This window comes from Nicotiana tabacum, chromosome 9 (genome assembly GCF_000715075.1).
Source record: "Nicotiana tabacum cultivar K326 chromosome 9, ASM71507v2, whole genome shotgun sequence".
Classification (NCBI taxonomy): domain Eukaryota; kingdom Viridiplantae; phylum Streptophyta; class Magnoliopsida; order Solanales; family Solanaceae; genus Nicotiana; species Nicotiana tabacum.
Window position 1 is genome coordinate 10,807,840 of NC_134088.1, and position 20,577 is coordinate 10,828,416.

A 20,577-nucleotide genomic window follows, 5' to 3' on the forward strand; every position below is an offset into this window, starting at 1 on the left:
TGTATAATTTTTCATATTTTTCTAGTCAATTCTGTGATTTTGCCTTATACCCGTCTATTTGATCCTAATTATACTATTGTTTCTGTTAATTATGATTGTTTATAATATGTGTAATCGACTCGATTAAGTTCGTCGATTAGTTGTTTTGTAAATTATTATTGCCTTTAATGCTGATTGTAATACTCTGTTGTCTATTTTGGTTGTTAGCATTTTTTGTTGAAGTCAGTTAATTAGTTCTTCCCAACTAGTTATTTCTTGTTTAATAATTCAGAAAGATTGTCGATCATTTATGTATTGATTTCTGGGCAGTTGGTTTCAAACTGACAATGCTCCTGTGTTTGTTTGATTTTAGTCCATTATTGAAATTCAGTTTGATTGATATGCTGAATTCAATATAATGCTGTTGTGATGTTAGGTTTAAATTCAATTTCACAATTGTTGGGTAGATACAACTGTGTTAAAAACTTAAGAGAATTGGTATTAGCTGTTTTAAATCAGGTTGATAATTAGGTTTGAACAGATTTTTAAATCTGTTTCGTAATAGATTCTGATCTTGTATTAATGGGCAGTAATAACAGTAGGATTTCAGGGCATTTTTGGGAATGAAACAGTAAAAAACAGTGTTAGTGCTAGTGTGCTGGAAGTGGAATGTTAGTGGCTGTTAATCTAATAGGATAATAGGAAACCAAAGGAAGTGGAGGGGCTGAAAATAAAGTAAAGGTATCCTTAGTGTTGTTTGAATAAGAAAAAGCAGTTCAGTGGCAGATTTTAAGGGAAAATCTGCCTTAGATAACAAAAGGGGGGTCCAGTCAGCACTTAAAAAGAAAGGGGCAGACCTGTATAAATACAGGAAACATGACAGATTTTAAGAGAGAGATTTTTGAAAGAGATTTTAAGGACTGAGATTTTGAAGAAAAGAAAAGAGCTCAGATTTTTTTTAAAAGAAAAAGAAAGAGAGGAAGAAAACAGAAAAAGAAATAGAAAAGAGAACATTCACACACACACACAAAATCTGAAACAGATACAAAAGCAGAAACAGAAAAATCAGAAATAGGAATCTGAAACAGATAGAGGAAAGAAACTGAAATCTGAAATGTTATTTTTCCAGAATCTGTCTGTTGTTTGCTTGTGAATATTGTTCAGTTCAAATCTGAAATTTTTCTCAAGTTTCTGTCACTGTTCATCTGGTTTAACGGGTCTTGTTCAGACTTGCTGTGTTATTGGTATATTCTACCGGTGTTTTGTTGCTGCTATTATTGCTGAAATTTACTCCTTCTACCTTCATTTCCAGGTACATATCTTTTAAACTCATGTTGTGAAGAGCTTCAACATGACAAATAAATGAAGTTTGAATTGTAATACTGTCTTCTATTCGTTTAAGCTCATTAGTTTAAAATTCAGCTTTGTTTCATGTTGGTTAAATAGTAGTATATTTTTACGTGATGACTATAAGTTAAATGTCATTTCTTGAAGTTTGTATAAGTGTTGTAATAAGGTTACTTTCGAAATTTTCATTAAGGGAAGATATAATTAAGTTGTCAAGGTAGGGAACATGGCATAAAGTTGGCCATTATTTAAATTGTATGGTGTTGTTAGCTAAGTAAAGAGTAATGTAGAAATATCAAGAAAACTACATTACTAACCTCTGTTGTTAAATAAGGTTAAAATGATGTTGGTGGTGTTTTTCATATATAAGATAACAGATGTGGGTATAACCATTAGCGAAAGGTGATTTGATATAGCTCGTTACGATGTTAGAATGTTATGAATGTTTCCGACGTACAGTTAGGTTGCATGTAAGACAATTTTATTGAATCGGTTTGTATAATAATTCCTTTCTTATCAACTTGATGCCTATCTACCATCGTAAACAAATTAACCAAACGATTACAAATTTTGGATTAAAAACAAGTATATGAGAATGAGATGGGATGTATAAGCACGAATTGCAACATTTTATATCAATGGTATGTAGAAATAGAGTTTGCATTAAATAAAATAATGAAAATTCTTCGAAAACATCTCTTTTCCTTTCATAAATCAATTTTTTTTAGTTTCATACGCAATTCATTTTTGGCACATATGTATTGCATTTACGAGAAAAATGGTAGTATTAATTACTCGTTGTTCATTTTTACTCCATAAATACGAATGGTTTTTGCGGAATATAATTCATAAAAATATATATATATATATATATAATCTGTGGTTGACACTCAATAAATTGAGAATTCTCTTCAAGAAATTTAGAGGCGTCTCAAATAGTGATTTACCATGACCTTTCATATAAAAATAATATGGATGTAATAAACAATTTGTAAACAAATTTACACTACCATCAAGAATATTTTTGTGATTAGGGATACATTCGCGTAACCTGATTATATTTCTAAAAGCAAATTCGGATTATGCGTTCGCGCAACTTCAATCGAATATTTAATAAAAGGGATTTATCCAAGGATGTTAAAATAATTTCATATAACCCGAGATGTGCAGATCACTGTTTAATCATACAAGGGCGACGATGTTCTTAATTTTATTTCTAACTTCGAACATATGATTTTTTTTATATAATAAAAATATAAAAAATATTATCAACCTTTTGTGTACACGTATGCGAGGCACGATTCTCTGCAATTATAAAAGGTATATAATACGAATATACGTACGCGTAATTCGTTTATATAATTGTAAATAATCTAAACAAAAGCGGTAATAAAATCAAGTAGCAAGAAAAAGGGTATTTAGTAAAATCAAGATAATTAAGCCAAGAATAAAAACAGTTGAGCGACCGTGCTAGAACCACGGAATTCGGAAATGCCTAACACCTTCTTCCGGATTAACAGAATTCCTTACTCAGGATTTCTGGTTCGCAGAATAACAAACAGAGTCATATTCTCCTCGATTCAGGGATTAAAACTGGTGACTTGGGACGCCTTAAAGTTCCCAGGTGGCGACTCTGAAACAAATAAACAAATCCCGTTTCGACTGTCCTTTAATTGGAGAAAACTCCCCACGCACCCTCGCGGGCGCGGAAAAAGGAGGTGTGACACTTCGCACTCTCATGTCTATCACTCTCTCCCAAACTTTCATGGTATGACTTAGTAATTTGATGCCCCTATAGTTGTTACAGCTCTGGACATCACCTTTGTTCTTATACAACGGGACCATTGTACTCCACCTCCACTCTTCAGGCATCCTATTAGTCTTGAATATAACATTAAACAATGCAGTAAGTCATTGCAAGCCTGCTCTAACCACGCACCTCTACAGTTCAACCGGAATTTCGTCTGGTCCGGTAGCTCTGCCCCTTCTCATCTTACGCATTGCCTCCATGACTTCATCGATCTCAATGTCCCTACAATTACTTAATTCATGGTGACTGTCGGCATTCCTCGATTCCCCAAGTATAATATCCTGATCCCCTTCTTCACTTAGAAGTTTATGAAAGTAGGTCTGTCAATTCCTCTTAATTTGGTCATCTCCCATTAAAACTTTGCCGTCATCATCTTTTATGCACCTCACTTGGTCCAGATCCCGAGTTGTCCTCTCTCTCGCCTTAGCGAGTCGGAATAACTTCTTCTCCTTACCTTTGTTCCTTAGTTCCTCATACAGACGAGCAAAAGTTGTCGTCTTAGCCTCCATCACTGCCATCTTCGCCTCCTTCCTAGCTACCTTATACCTTTGACTGTTCTCTCTCTTCTCTTCCTCGTCAGTGCTCCCTACTAACCGCAGGTAAGCCGCCTTCTTTGCTTCCACTTTACCTTGGACAACTGCATTCCACCACCAATCTCCTTTGTGGCCACCATTGTGGCCCGTAGATATCCCTAACACCTCTCTCACCGCCTTTCTTATACAGTCCGCCGTCGTCGACCACATTATGTTTGCGTCCCCATTACTTCTCCAAGCTCCCATTGTCGATAGCCTTCCTTCCAACTCCTTAGCTTTATCCTTAGTTAAGGCGCCCCACCTAATCCTGGGGCGTCCTTGTATTGACCTCTTCTTCCTCCTTATCCTAATACAAATGTCCATCACCAAAAGCCTATGCTGCGTCGAGAGGGTCTCACCTGGGATAACCTTGCAGTCCTCGCACAACCCTCTGTCGCATCTCCTGAGGAGGAGATAGTCAATCTGAGTCTTTGCCACCGAACTTTGGTAAGTAACCAAATGTTCATCCCGCTTCGTAAAACTCGAGTTTGCAATGATTAGATCGAAAGCCTTGGCAAAGTCCAACAGCGCAATGCCCCCTCCGTTCCGCTCTTCGAAACCAAATCCGCCATGCACCTCAGTGTACCCACCTGCAGATGACCCAATATGACCATTGAAATCTCCTCCTATGAATAACCTCTCAGAAGGCGGTATACTACGAACAATCTCATCCAACCCCTCCCAAAAGCGCCTTTTAATATCCTCATCCAAGCCTGCTTGCGGTGCGTACGCGCTAACGACATTTAAAGTACCCTCACTCATCACCAACTTAATAGTCATTAGTCTATCATTCACCCGCCTGACCTCTATTATGGACTCTCTAAGATGGCTATCTACCAGGATACCCACTCCATTCTTACCCCTCTGGACACCAGAGTACCACAACTTATACCCATCCACGTTTTTCGCCCTCGATCCGACCCACCTAGTCTCCTGGACACACGCTATATTAATCTTCCTCTTCTGCAGGATTTTCGCCAACTCTATGGATTTACTCGTTAGTGAACCTATGTTCCATGACCCGATTCTCAACCTATAGGCTCCCTTGCCCCCTCTACCTCCCCTGCTACCCGACCCACCCCCTGAACCCAGCCCCACACTCTGCCCCACCCGAGGACATGCCCTTATTCTATCATCCCAGACTGCAGCCACTACACCTACAACAATCTAGAGAAATGTTGAATTTATCAACAAAATTTAGATGCTGATCATTCAATTAAAATTCAAGAAAACGGTAACTGATGAACACATCTGTAATATCGAGGTTCAACTTTTTAATGTTTCAATTGCTTATGTTGTCGGTTTCTTAAATCTATCTGAACAATTAAGCCTTTGAATTTTCCAAAAAGATTCTAGTATGTCCCAGATCATCTGACAACTCCAAACAAGGCATAGGAGACTTTACCTGTTCTAAATTTAAGCAAAAATTAGCAATGGGTTTAATGAGGTTATTTCAGCTAAAGAAAATCTCACATCAGGAAACATTGGTGTCTGAATAGATACAATACTTACTGGCTTATTAATGCCTATGTTGCACAGACTCTCCAAAATAATGAATCACTGGTGTTGGATCCGCCAAAAATATACTACTTTTGAATCCGACACACGCCCCGCGACATTTTTGGAGAGTCCGAGTAACATAGATTAATGCTAATGAAATATTGTACCAAGACCAATAGTAATAGGATAAGTACTTGGAATTGGTTATAGGGAAAGATACTCTACCTTTCCAAAGGTGTCATGGTCCCACACTTCTAGAATTAGCATATCATGTAACCCAACGACAAAGTCAAAAGTCTGATTCCACACTGGATTTAAACTTTCCGGCACAACCTACATATGGAAAAGAAAAAATCAGCATTATACTTAGTTATGAATTATGAAGTTTAAAGCAGATCACTTTAGAAAAGTATTCTTTGATATATTAGACGGAAATCCAAGCGATGAGTATCACAACAAAATGTCCTTGTCTCTGCTTACCAGAAAGAAGGCAACGTTAAAACAACTTTAAACCTAACTAAACATTTAACTAAAAAGAAGAAAAGATACCCTGGTTTTGTTCTTTGTTTCAGTCTTCTTCATAGTAACCACAACATAAGGATCAGCTTTCACCCCCGTTGGGGCCAAATGATCAGCTGATATCACAGTTACAGAAAGTACACCCCGCACTGTTACGTCCTTTCGCCTGTTGATTTCACCCCCGTTTTGGGCAGCTTCTTTTTCTGCTCCACTTTTAAATACCTTCTCCAGTGAAGTCATTGACACATTCGGCGCAAAAGAGTTACTGAACCCATTCTTCATGCCATAAGGACAATACAATAGCTCCAAGTGCACCTAAACCAAAGATGAAGAGATAGTTTAGACAAAGAGGTAAAATAGACTATTGCATGAATTTGTTTATGTTTGCAATTGTCGCCTGTCCCCTATTCTTTTGGTCTCTTTGGATCTCCAAATCTTTCACCAATTTCAACCACACATCCTTCACCTTTCCAGGCTCAAGCTCATTTAAACGGATATGTGCGCATCCGATTAGTTCAGCTGCCCGAAGCCCTTCATCGTCATAGATCTTTACCACTAAGTGTTGTGTCAACGGATCTTCAACTACAAACTCGAAATGCTCATTCCACACTGGGTTCAATTGGTTGTTCTGAAAAGAACAATTGGTTACTTAATGTTAAACTTGATCAGTGTATTACCAAATCTCTTCCGTACAAACAGATGAAATGAAAAACTTACAATTGTTTTGCTCTTTTTCATTCTATCTCGTATAGGGCGGACATATAACTCGGCAAAAGGATCAGATTTACCAATAAGGTCTTTGTTTGTTAACTCCTTTGCTTGAACAAGTTTCACCTCCAACACTCCAGTAGGCTTCAGTTCAAGATCACTACAACAACAACAACAACCACCCAGTATAATCCCACTTAGTGGGGGTCTGGGGAGGGTAGTGTATACGCAGACCTTACCCCTACCCTGGGGTAGAGAGACTGTTTCCAAATAGACCCTCGGCATCCTTCCCTCCAAGAACTTCCCACCTTGCTCTTGGGGAGACTCGAACTCACAACCTCTTGGTTGGAAGTGGAGGTTGCTTACCATCAGAGTAATCCCTCTTGTCAAGATCACTAATAACAACAAAATAGAATGTTAAACAGAAACCTGTACCTCAGACTTTGAAAATGCAATCAAAGTTCAAGTTTTGCATAAAAGTTCAAACGTTTACTTGTCCTGCTAAGGTCAATATTTAGATAAACATCTAGTACAAAATTTAACTTTTACAACTTCCACAAAGACATTAGGTCATTATGAAATTAAACATGTTAACTTTTCAAGTTGGAAACTGATCAGCAAAATGGAAGAAAGTCATGCCGATTACTCTCCCGCATTTTGGGTACTTCTCCAATATCCAAATTCCAAATTCCGTCTTCTGATATCTTATCGAAGAAGTTCCTTATAATATTTAATGAGAAGCGAATGTGTTCGATTGGAACTAAAATTTGAAGCTCCCTTATTGACGAGAATACCTATAATCTCCAGGCAAAATGGGAATAATTTTTCGAACCGGCCATGTGATAGAGTCTTCAATGGCATCGCGGATGGTGCCCTGTAGAGAGAAATTCATTTAGTACACCTGGATAGTATCAAACCATAAGAAGCATTTTAGAATTTTCCCAAACCTTGAGTGCAAAAATCGCAAACATGAGAAAACAGTTCAAACAAACCAACGGTTTGTCCTCTCATTTCTTACCAATGAGGATAGTGATATGAAATATTGAAATGCACCAAGAGACTATTAAAAAAAATGATGAAAATTTTCACCTTCGCTCTCATCACATATCATTAATGTGCATAGCTACACTATGAAACCAAATGCAAAACAGATGAGATATCCTTGTATAATCACATAGAAACCTATCCTTGTACCAATCACATAGATTTTTTCATATCGATGGTGTCGGGGCCATCGTGCGTGCACCTCGAGTATTCCACTGGTACCTGCTACCTCCTACTAGCACATGTACTAGTAACTATTACCCACCACCAATCACATAGATACTTAGTATTCATTCAGTTCTTTCACTCTTTTCTGGAAAGGAGAGAGGGAACAGATAAAGCGTGGACCGTGCCAGCATTATCCATTTCCAGCACTTCGAGCATCTAAGGGACTTATTATATCTAATCAAGCAGCATCAGAAGTTATTGAAGGACAACAAGATGTGACTATATACAAAAACAAATTAAATGGTAAAATTTTGCCCAAACCTCAATTGCATCAGAAATGCCAGGTATTCTGTCATGTCACCACCAACCACTTTAAGCGTAAAATCCAGCTTTTTCTGCAGACCACAAAATCTCCGAGTTATTTTTTTCTACTAAGTTTAGAAGTGGTGTTAGTTGTACATGTGTGTGGCTGTCCAGGTTAGCTTGCATCTTATGTGACTGTGAACCTGGTGGCGGAGACAAGAGTTTTACTAAGGGGTGTCAAAATACAAGTAAACACATGAAGAAATTGAGCAGCTTCAACATATAGCGTGTGCATATATATATATATATTAAAAAAAACTTTGACTTAGCTACACGGTGTAAATTTTCGGTGAAGGGGTATCGCCTCTTAGCTTAAGGTGGCTCTGCCACTGTGTGAACCTTACACTTCAAGCAAAACCAAGTACAGGATGATTAATGTTGACATGCTAAGTGTCATGCATGTCTTTACTGTGGAGGATCGGCATCTAATCCATAAGCCATTTGGCAAATCCATCAATTATTGACCAAGTTGCTGTTAGAAATCATCCAAATCCAATATTTAACTCTAAACCCAAGAAATAGCTTTAGACATTCATAAGTTGATTCTGTACTTGTATGTACACAAGTGACACGCACACACTTGTATGGTAACAAATATGTAATTCAGTATGCTCAATAACCTTAGAAGGATACAAGTGAAGTTAGAAGTATATACAACACCTTTTGCCTTAGTGAATAACAAACAGCTCCAAAGCAGGGAAACTCATCAACAAGCGGCCTGAAGATCAGCCTGAAAACCCCAGTAAACCCAATGTTTTTCACCTAAAACAGAAGGAAACATTAACTTGCCGAAATCAAATTCCCTTAGAAAAGCTAGAAAACTTTTGTAAGCTAAATGAAGTCGGAAAAAAGGTGACAAGAAAACATGTTAAATACAAGTTAAGAAGTGGAAAATAGGTCCAGCTATCTTTCTAAGATGGAGACCTTGAACAAGTAGATACTACAGGGAATTAACGGGAAAAAGAACTCTACCAGAGAACACTAGAGTAATAGAATGTCTAGAGGATAGTTGAGAAGACTTGTTAATTGCGTTGACTGTAGCCAACCACAACCATGTGAACAAAGACACCATGTACAGACAAAAGCTAATCCTGAATACTTAGAGGTCGTTTGGTAGAGTGTGTTAGAGAAAATAATGCATGCATTAGCTTTGTGTATTAGTAATGCTTTATTTGGTACACTTTGTCAACCTATGTATAACTAATACAAGCATTAGTTATACACTCTATTTGGTATTATCCTATATATAGCTAATGCATAGAAAACCATGACATTAGCTAGACAAAGGCTATTAATGCATGCATTAGCATGATTAAAGACAAAATTATCCTTAAAGTCCCTTAAGTTAAAGAATATGGAGGGCATTTTTGTAAACAATTAAATTTCTTAAAAATTATGCAATGCATTTTAATTTTTAATACACCACACCAAACAATGCATAAGAAATAATATCTGTATAACTAATGCTTGCATTACTAACCCATGCATTACTAACCCCTGCATTACATATGCATCTTATTTAGCATTATTCTTATACGCCCTACCAAACGACCCCTTAATATTATAGCAATATTGTTGCTGAAGCAAGTAGCTATAATTGAATTCATACATTACACAATACAAAAATATGGTAAACATTGTACTCCATGAAATAACTTCCAAATATAGAACGCAAAATGCACACATGACACCAGGTATGTAATACAAAAAGTACAAGGAGAATGTATTGAGATAATTTTTATCAATATCGTACTATCAGTTATTCTGTGGAGAAGTTTCTCCCGATTATGTATGTTTTTAAAGCTACAATTTTCCCAGGTATATAATGACTTTTTTTCTATCATTTGCTAGGTCAGATGACTCAATCCTGACTCTTTCGTACAGATACAGGGACTAAGGTTGTTCTCGACGAGTAAGCTTGCCGAGAGAGCCCGGATCCCCGATATAGTTAAGGCTTCTGATGAGCCCCACACTTGTTCAGTGGAAGCTAACACTTTATGTTTTTCAGACTTTTTCTATACATATCATCCAAAGTTGTATAGGTTACGCCAAGATTGCTCCATGTACTTACATCGGTCCTTGTTTTTGTTGGATGCTCTGTTAAGAGATATTTATGTATGCTTAAATAGGTTTTACTGAGAATGTTGTGAAGGTTTCATTATGTTTCTCTTATTGTGAGTGGAACCGTGTGTCGGAAATGGACAGATTTGGGAATAAAATACAGGCTCAAAGATATTAACAAGTAGCTGTGACTGAGATTAATAAACACAAATACTAAACAAAGAGCTCAGTGACATTTTTAAGTTGAGTAATTTACAATGGCAACATATTGGTATCTCAGAAGCAATTAGCATGTTAATTCGAATTAAGATCACATTGAGTGTGCAATGAAAGAAAAATGTCACTACTCTGAGGAGCGCAAGCTATTTAGTATAATGTCTAAGCTGCAATTACCAACTAATTTACCTGCACTGGTAACACCACACCAACATATGTCTTGATATCGAGTATAATGCTAGGGTTCCCATCCCATTGCATCTCTGATTCCATGGTAATACCTTCACTTCCATCTTCAAGAATAGAAATTCTTGTAAAGAAAAATCAGGTGGGAGCACCAATTATGTGTTGAATAAAATATGTGTTTCTCCCCCTAAGCAATATATTTTATTAGAGCTTAAATGACAGTACGCACTAGATTATTATTCAAATAGCTTCATCAGGTTCAATTGTCTTCTTCTTTCATTTTCTTTCCAAATTTATTTGTCGCATTTTAACTTCTCAAAGAGACTGTTGCTGAAGTCAAATGTATATAGTGTGAATAAGTCACAACTATTATACCAAAAATTATGACAGCCACCAAATAATAAATAAGACAATAAAGCAACACTAAAGGGAACACCATAATTTACGAGGTTCGGCTAATTTTGCCTACTCCTCGGACACAACCAATATTTTATTTCACTCCAAAAATACAAGTGAAATAATACTAAAGAGAGAAGATACAAATGTCTTAAATAGATGAGAAGGCAAATGAGAGGTGTATTTAAATCCTAAACATTAAGCCTTCTTTTATAGGGGGAAAATCCCCCCAACTCTTCTTTTCCCACCGATGTGGGACAAACATTTCTGCCAAACTTTAACAAATCTCCACCTTGGCAAAATTCCACATCTTCAATTTTCTCTCAATAACAAATTTTGATTGTGTCTTCATCTTCAATCTTCAGTTTTCAACAATGTTGATCAAATCCAAACAATGTTGAAACTTGACCGCAGTCACCACCTTTGTCAGCATATCAGCAGGATTCTTCGTAGTATGAATTTTCTTCACCGTGACTCCATCTTCTTCTATGATTTCTCATACGAAATGATACCGAACATCAATGTGCTTTGTCCTTGCATGATAAACTTGGTTCTTCGCTAATTGAATAGCACTTTGACTATCACAAAATATTGTGATACCTTTTTTTTCAACACCAAGCTCCTTTAGCAATCCTTGAAGCCAAATTGCCTCTTTCACAGCCTCTGTAATAGCCATGTACTCTGCCTCTGTTGTAGACAAAGCAACTGTTTACTGCAAAGTAGACTTCCAACTAACTGGTGCCTTTGCAAAAGTAAACACATAACCAGTAGTTGATCTTCGTTTGTCCAGATCACCCGCAAAATCTGAGTCACAATATCCAACTACAGACTGATTGTCTTCCTGTTCAAAAACTAACCCGACATCTATAGTATTATGAATATACCGTAGAATCCACTTCACAGCTTGCCAATGCTCCTTCCCTGGATTGTGCATATATCTGCTAATAACTTCAACAACTTGTGAAATGTCAGGCCTTGTGCAAACCATTGCATACATCAGGCTACCAACAACATTTGCGTATGGTACCTTTGACATATACTCTCGTTCAGCTTCATCCATTGGCGACATAGTAGTACTTAGCTTAAAATGGGAAGCAAATGGAGTACTAACTGGCTTAGTCTTGTCATCTATGCCAAAACGTTGAAGTACTCTCTTCAAATATTCCTTTTGAGATAAACAGAGTTTCTTTGAACGTCTATCTCTAATTATCTCCATGCCAAGAATTTTCTTTGCCTCACCCAAATCCTTCATCTCGAACTCCTTCTTCAGTTGAATCTTCAACTTATCAATTTGTTCCGAATTCTTGGAAGCTATCAATATATCATCAACATATAGGAGAAGATATACAAAGGAACCATCTTTAAGCTTGTGCAAATACACACAATGATCGTATTTGCTTCTCTTGTACCCTTGCCGCAACATAAACTCGTCAAATCGCTTGTACCATTGTCTAGAAGATTGTTTCAATCCGTACAACGATTTTTCAAGTTTGCACACCATATTTTTCTTTTCCAGCAACTTTGAATCCTTCTGGCTGAGTCATGTAGATTTCCTCCTCCAAATTTCCATGTAAAAACGCAGTTTTTACATCCATCTGAACTAGTTCCAAATCCAATTGTGCTACCAAAGCCAACATAATTCTAATGGAGGAATATTTTACAACTGGAGAAAACACTTCATTGTAATCAATTCCCTCCTTTTGAGCATATCCTTTGGCCACCAATCTTGCTTTGTAGCGAACATCTACTTGGTTAGGAAATCCTTCTTTCTTTGCGAATATCCATTTGCACCCAATTGCTTTCTTTCCCTTCGGGAGATTAGCCAATCTCCATGTATGATTCTGATGAAGGACTGTATTTCATCATTCATGTCAATCCTCCACTTATCTTCTTCTGAACTTTGGACAGCGTCTTTATAAGTGGTAGGAACATCATCAGCTACAATTGAGGTTGCACAAGCAACCGTCTCTATGAGACGAACATGTTTCGTTATTGTTCTTTTTGGCCTGCTGGTTGCTATTGATTCAAGTTGTTGTTGAGGTTCCTGAGTTGGAATCTCCTCTACTGGCTCTCCTTCCAGAGGGTAATCTTCATTTGTTTCCTCCTCTGTTTCTTGTGTAGGAAAAATAAATTTTCCCTCAAACTCCACCTGCTTAGAAGCACCTTTATTTTGTTTGGTATCTTCTGTTACCTTATTTACCATAGCATATTCATCAAAGGTAACATCCCTGCTCAATATTACTTTCTTTGTCATAGGACACCATAAGCGATATCCTTTGACTCCAGAAGTAATTCCCATAAAAATAGCCTTCTTTGCCCTTGGATCCAATTTTGACTCTGTCACATGATAATATGCAGTTGAGCCAAACACGTGCAAAGAGTCATAATCTACAGCAGGCTTTCCATACCATTTTTCAAATGGTGTCTTGCCATCAATAGCAGCAGATGGTAAGCGATTAATGAGGTGGCATGCATATGTAACTGCCTCAGCCCAAAATTCTTTGCCCAAGCCAGCATTGGACAACATACACCGTACCTTCTCTAGCAAGGTCCGGTTCATACGTTCTGCCACCCCATTCTGTTGTGGTGTATGTCTGACATTGAAGTGTCGGACGATGCCATCATTTTGACAGACCTTATTAAAATGATCATTTTTGTATTCACCTCCATTGTCTGTGTGAATACACTTGATCCTCTTGCCTATTTGATTCTCCACCATCGTCTTCCATTTGAGAAAAATTCCCAACACTTCATCTTTACTCTTCATTGTATACACCCATACTCTTCGGGAAAAATCATCAACAAAGGTTACAAAATAGTGCTTCCCACCCAATGAAGGTGTTTTGGAAGGACCCCAAACATCAGAGTGTACATAATCCAAAATGCCTTTAGTATTATGGACCGTTGTACCAAATTTAACCCTTGTCTGTTTCCCTTTGACACAATACTCACAAAACTCCAAGTTGCAAGCCTTTAATCCTTTTAACAATCCTTGATCTGATAGAGTTTTCAAGGATTTTCCTCCAGCATGTCCCAAGCGCATGTGCCATAGCTTGGTTGCTTCTGCCTCTTTGTCGTCACTAGATGTTATTGTCACTGTCCCAATAACTGTACTGCCACAATAGCGGTACATATTAGTATTCTTCTGATTAGCCTTCATTACCACTAGTGCACCGGAGCATACTCTCATCACTCCATTTTCTGCAATGATTTTGAACCCTTTTGATTCTAGGGCTCCTACAGAGATGAGATTCTTCTTCAAATCCGGTACAAATCGAACATCTGTTAATGTTCTGATCATTCCATCATGGTTCCTTAATCGTATTGAACCAATGTCATATGAGGTAAGAGGGTTGTTATCCGCTGTGTGGATGACTCCATATTCTCCTTCTTGAAATTCCACAAACCAGTCCCTGTTGGGACACATATGATGGCTACAAGCCGAGTCCATCAACCATATGTCTGATGATGTTGATGACTCTGTTGTAACTAATGAGAAGTCTGAATCATCACAATCAGCTACATTTGAATCCATAATGGCCTTTCCATTGTTATGTTTGGCCTTATTCTTCAACTTCGGACAGTCTTTCTTCCAGTGCCATTTTTCTCGACAAAAGGCACATTCATCTTTACTGGGTCTGGATCTTGACTTGAATCTTCCCTTCTTTGTCCTCGTTTGATTTTGAGGACGACCCCTCACAAATAGTGCTTCTCCTTCTCCACCCTTTTATTTTTCTCGCTTTCTTTGTTCATAGCTGTACAAAGCCGAACAAACTTCTCCGAGAGAAACTTCGTCATTTTCATGGAGTAGAGTAGTTTCAAGGTGCTCGTACTCATCAGGAAGTGACGCCAACAACATCAAGGCCAAGTCACCATCATCATAAGTTGTATCCATATTTTGCAAACCTGTGACCAACTTATTGAAACTGGTGATATGTTCATTCATCGTGGTACCAGGAACATAGGTGAAGTGAAACAGTCTCTTCTTCATGTACAATTTATTTTGACTATTTTTCTTCAAAAATTTATCCTCCAGTGCTTTCCATAATTTACTTGCAGAAGTTTCCTTTGTGTATAGATATTTCTGCTCTCTAGCAAGGTAGGATCGAATGGTACCGCAAGCAACACGGTTGAGAATCTTCCAATCTTCTTCTCCAATAACATCTGGTTTCCTTTCTTCAATGGCCAGATCTAGCCCTTGTTGAAAAAGGACATCTAGAACCTCGCCTTGCCACATCCCAAAATGTCCGGACCCGTCAAATATTTCTACCGCAAATTTCGCATTTGACACAATTCTTGTCATAAGCGAAGATGCCAATGATGACGAATTATTGACACTTGATGTAGATTCTTCTTGTTTATTGTCTCTCATATTTGATACAAATATTATTTAATAGCTGACGACACAAATCAAGATTATTTCCTTTCTGATGTAGAAGATCAGACTATGCTGCAACCATAGAGCATACTCAGACAGAACCTTGACTCAGTTACCAAGATAAATCTTTTCTGATGTGGAAGATCAAACTATGCTGCAACCACAGAGCATACTTAGACAGTACCTTGGCTCTGATACCAATTGTTGCGGAAGCCAAATGTATATAGTGTGAATAAGTCACAACTACTATACCAAAAATTATGACAGCCACCAAATAATAAATAAGACAATAAAGGGAACACCAGAATTTACGAGGTTCGGCTAATTTTGCCTACTCTTCGGACACAACCAATATTTTATTTCACTCCAAAAATACAAGTGAAATAATACTAAAAAGAGAAGATACAAATGCCTTAAACAGATGAGAGGGCAAATGAGATGTGTATTTAAATCCTAAACATTAAGCCTTCTTTTATAGGGGAAAAATCCCCCCAACTCTTCTTTTCCCACCGATGTGGGACAAACATTTCTGTCAAACTTTAACGGAGACTACATTACTGCAGAAATATTATGACAAATCCAACAGTGAGGTAGGGGTAATGACTTTTGACTTTCGATTAGGATAAAACTCGTCTGATGTAATTTCTTAGGTAGTCTAATATGCAAAATTTTAGAATAATTAAATGAAGCGTCAATAGAACTGGTCAAATTGCCATCTATGGAACTAGTCAAGACTCATGGGTGGATCAAAGGGGAAAGTAGGATAAGCAGAAAAGGCAAGATAAAATCTAGTATAACAGGCTCAAGGAAAACCAACAGCTTGAGCAAAAACAAAAGACGACTTGCAATCTCTAACAAGGCGAGTATAAAGCTCGATAATTTCTCTCTTTACCTGCTCCATGACCACTTTTAAGTCTTTCTATCCCTTTTTGGAAAATAAGTCCATTTATATATTAGGAATTAACAGAACAAACACTCTATGTGCCTGTTTGAATTTTTGTACAAATGAATATATAAACTAAAAGTAAATTAATGGCAAAGAAAACGTAATTGGTGCAAGGAAAAACATGCTCAAAGTTGTTTAGTACAGGATCAATGTTATTTGAGAGATAAAGCAGGAGAGACAGAGATTGGGAATTAAAGGAGTGCAAGAAAAAAGAGTTGGACCATGAGCTGGTAAATAATATTATACTAACCATAATTGCTTCAATAAAATTCTTCCTTATTTAGGATATAAAAGGGCATTAACATTGCACGGAGCCTCCATCCTATGAGACACTATTTCTAATCTTCTAACACTTCTTTTGGCACAATTTTACAGATGAATAGCAACAATGTCCAAACCACACAAGTTTCAAACAATCCAAGTTCTTTTTCTTTTCTAAATATGATATGATATTTTCTCTACTTAATGAATTTAGTACTCAAAAAGTGTCTTATTATACTACCACCAAAATAATATTCAATTGTGACATATCCTTAAACTTTGTATACCACCAAATGTCAGAAACATAAGATAGGACAAAAAGAGTATTAACGTAATATGAGCAGTGTTTTGAAAAGCGTTAAGCGCAAAAAAGCGACAAGGCCTCGCTTCACAGAAGCAAGAAGCGAAGCGCGCGCTTTTTTTGTTGTGAAGCGCAATTTTACACATAAATAAAAAAAATATAATAGGCATAGATAAATGGCTAAGAACTCATTAAAAATAACATATTAAGCAAATGTTTCAAAACAGAGCATAAAGAGCACTTTTAATAGCAATTAATTCACACAAAAAAAACAGAAAACAGAGCATAAAGAGCACTTTTAATAACAGAAAACAGAGTATAACAAAAGAAAAAGAAATCGTTTAGGGCAAAAAATGAGCGCTTAAAAAGTGAAAAAAATTGAAAGAAGAACAAAAGAGAAGAAGAATAACAGAAAAAGATAGAAAACAGAGCATGAAGAAGAAGAAGAAGAAGAAGAAGAAACTTACTGAGATCTGGAGATGAAGTCGTCGCTGAAGTTCGCCGGACTGGAGAAGAAGACCTTCGTATGTTTTGGTATCAGATGCCTTCTGCTCGTATGTTTATTTACCCAAATTTTTTAAAAAGTCCTAGTTGATGCCTTCTGCTCGCTTAAGCAAGCTTTTTCTCGTTTTTTCTAACGCGACGCTTCTCGCTTTTCTAATGTGAGTCTCCTTTTTACAAGAAAAGCGCTACCATTAGAAGCAAGCGCTTTTAATGTAAGAAGAAAAGCATGAGTGAAAGAAAAATGTAAGAAGACATTAGCTACTTATACGCCACACATTGGAAAGCATGAATTGGGACGACGATGAGTTGAAAGCTAAATACATGTTCATTGTTTTATCTTTCGTTTTGGAAATGGAACAACTACTTTAAATAGTAAGTAGTACTATGTATTTCCTTCCCTTCTAACAATAAGAAATTATTTTCCAAACCACATGTTTATACACACAGAAGTAAAAAGCAATTGCTGAAAAAAGTTTATTACGAGTCATCATCTAACCTATGAATTGAGGAGCAACAGTACCAAGAGTAAACTTGGAAAATTTCAATGATGCCAAAATCATAGGTCTATATTGTTCCAAAATTGGCTCCACACTTGACCTTACCAATTCTGATGCTTCCTGAATAAGAATTACCAGAACCAACTCAATTAACCAAAAAAATAATAAAAGGAAAAAACACAAATATTAGAAATTTAAAAAAGAAATGCTGACACCCTAACAAAAGACCAAATTGGACTAACCTCATCTACATAAGGCCAGAGCTTTTTAAGATGAGAATTATGCCACTTCAACTGTAAGAGTCAAAAACATGAAACAAACATTAAAAAAAGACACTTTGTTTTCACAAAAACATTAATCACAAATATGATAAGGAAACATTAAGTAAAGATAAGTTTAAACACACACACACACTGACCTTCTGCTGATTGGAGAAAACAACCCAAGAAGGATACTCGTCAGGTGTAAAAATCTTTCTGGAATGTGGAATCTTCCTGTCACGACCCATTTTCTGAACAAGCCGAGACCAGCACTCGATCACTAAACATGACCGAGCGAACCATCTCTGCTTATCAAACCTATTATAACTCCAAAATTTATATGCAACAAAGCAATACTATAACCAAATACTTTTGATTAATTCAAATATTTAAGTAAATCAACTTCAAAGCTTTATTCGTAGTAACTACTGAATTACTGCTAAGTTATTATAAAATAACATCTGAATCTCAACCCAATGACTATGTCTATGAATCCTCTACTGATAAACTGACGCACTGCTCAGGACACGAGATTTCCTAGCCAGTTCTCTAAATAAACAAAGAAATAGCTAAACGAAAATGACTTTAAGAATACTCCACGAACAAAAGCGGAGCTCACCAAAATCACTGGAAGGGAAGGAAGTCCTAACTCGTAGCCTGCTCGCCTGCAAATCCGGTTCCTACGTTGTACCGCAGACCAACGTAGATTCCCAAAAGAGAACGTCAGTACCATCCACTGTACTCAATGAGTCTCAACAACATGGGGAGAAACTTTAATAACATATACATTACGAGCAAAGGTTCTAAATGCATGTAAAACATAAAGCTTATAAGAATAATTCTAAAATAATTGCATAATAGCAATTTATGAATATCCTAAAAGAAATTCTTTTCTTTTTCTTTCTTTAAAAAAAATACTTCACTTTATACTTTGGGAGTTCCAACTATCCTGACTTAATTCTGTCTTAGTCACCGTGTGATCGGCACGGGTTCGATCCCAACCTGATCGAATAGGCCCAATCCACGAGGTGCCACTCGCTTCATGGTTCTCAGCGCTCATGTATCATACCTTAGCATGGCTAAGTAAATTCTCAGCAATGAGACCCTCGGCTCGTATGCTCCCTACTTTGACACAAGTAGTTTCGGGAAGTCAACGCCTTGGTCAGGACCCTCGGCCTGGACGATGACCCCTTCTCAGAATAAAGGATACTCCCCAAAAATCTTTTCTTTCTAAAACTTCTTCTTGTGACTTTTCAAGTCTAAATATTTTCTTTATAGAACATTATGCACATGCTCATATTTGTGTCCTTAAATGTAAAGCATGGCATAAGAATGAAATAAACATATAAAAATATTTCTAAAAATTCTTTCTTCTTCATAATTTTCAACATGAAAATAACATATAAGAATAACACAAAAATCTGAAAATTTAAGCACATATAGCATAATAGATCATCTAAACTTTTGCTAGAACAATTCTAAATTAATGGGTACTCACTCGCTCTAATTAAATAAAGATAAACTCTTTTAAGCAATTCGTCAAACACCTTGTATGCGTGTTTTTGTGAGTTAAACCACTTTAGTAAAGGGTTATATCAACTCACCTCAAAACTTCTCGAGCCAATACGTAGTCCCAGTCAAATTGACACCAGTCAACCAATCGATTCTACAACAACCAGTATATTTTAATCAATTTTAAAGTACTACACCTAAATATGAAATTTATTGTTGATATAGAGGAAGAAGGGAATTAGCTATTCAATTCTTACATATTACTACTTTAGGATAATTGAGAATAGGGAATTTTATATACCTGAATTTAAGAATTAATGATTTGTAAAGAACCCTAGAATCTTTCCGTATTATCTGCGTGAAATATTTCCTGGGTTTGCTGCCTCTATTGCGTTACTCTCTATTCTAGTCTATAGGATTTTTTTCCTGCTTTCGTTACTCTCTGTTCTAGAGTGAACAGTAGATTTTTATGTGCAAAGGAACCCCTTTTTTGGTCCCAACAGCCCTTTATGGGCTTTTAGGTTCACGTTTTCCCTTCTTTCTTTTTTTTTAAATTTATTTTTCCTTTTTTTTTGGTTTTAACTTAACTAGTATTACTTATACATAACATACTTTTAATATTTAATAATAACAAAATTATTAATATTCTCCTAAGTGTACATCCAACTACTTAATTGTATATATATATATATATATATATATATATATATATATATATATATATATATATATATTTCACTGTGGGCAAGAAGAAATAAATAATAATAATTTAATTTTATAAACAGCGTGTCTCGAAACTTTTATATATTTGAGGAGTGTTACAATTTTTCCTCCTTAAAAACATTCGTCCTCGAATGTTACTAGGGCCTTATTCTTAAGCTAACAATCATTCCTTAGGCCCTTGAACCTCTTAAATTTTCTTAGCACTACTCACTCTTGCAAGGTACTCAAAATTTTGGCTAACTCCCTAAGTTTTCAAAAATTTCGCCAGAAATTCCCTTGTAAATTGAACTATCCAAAAATATCCCTGTCACAAATACCACAAATAC

The 20,577-nt window shown here is 36.5% G+C and overlaps 1 pseudogene; it reads right to left on the minus strand.

The window, feature by feature from the left end:
• Positions 1-20,023, minus strand: part of LOC107761985 (synaptotagmin-5-like) — a 57,856-nt pseudogene extending 37,833 nt beyond the window's left edge.
• Positions 20,024-20,577: the final 554 nt, after the last annotated feature.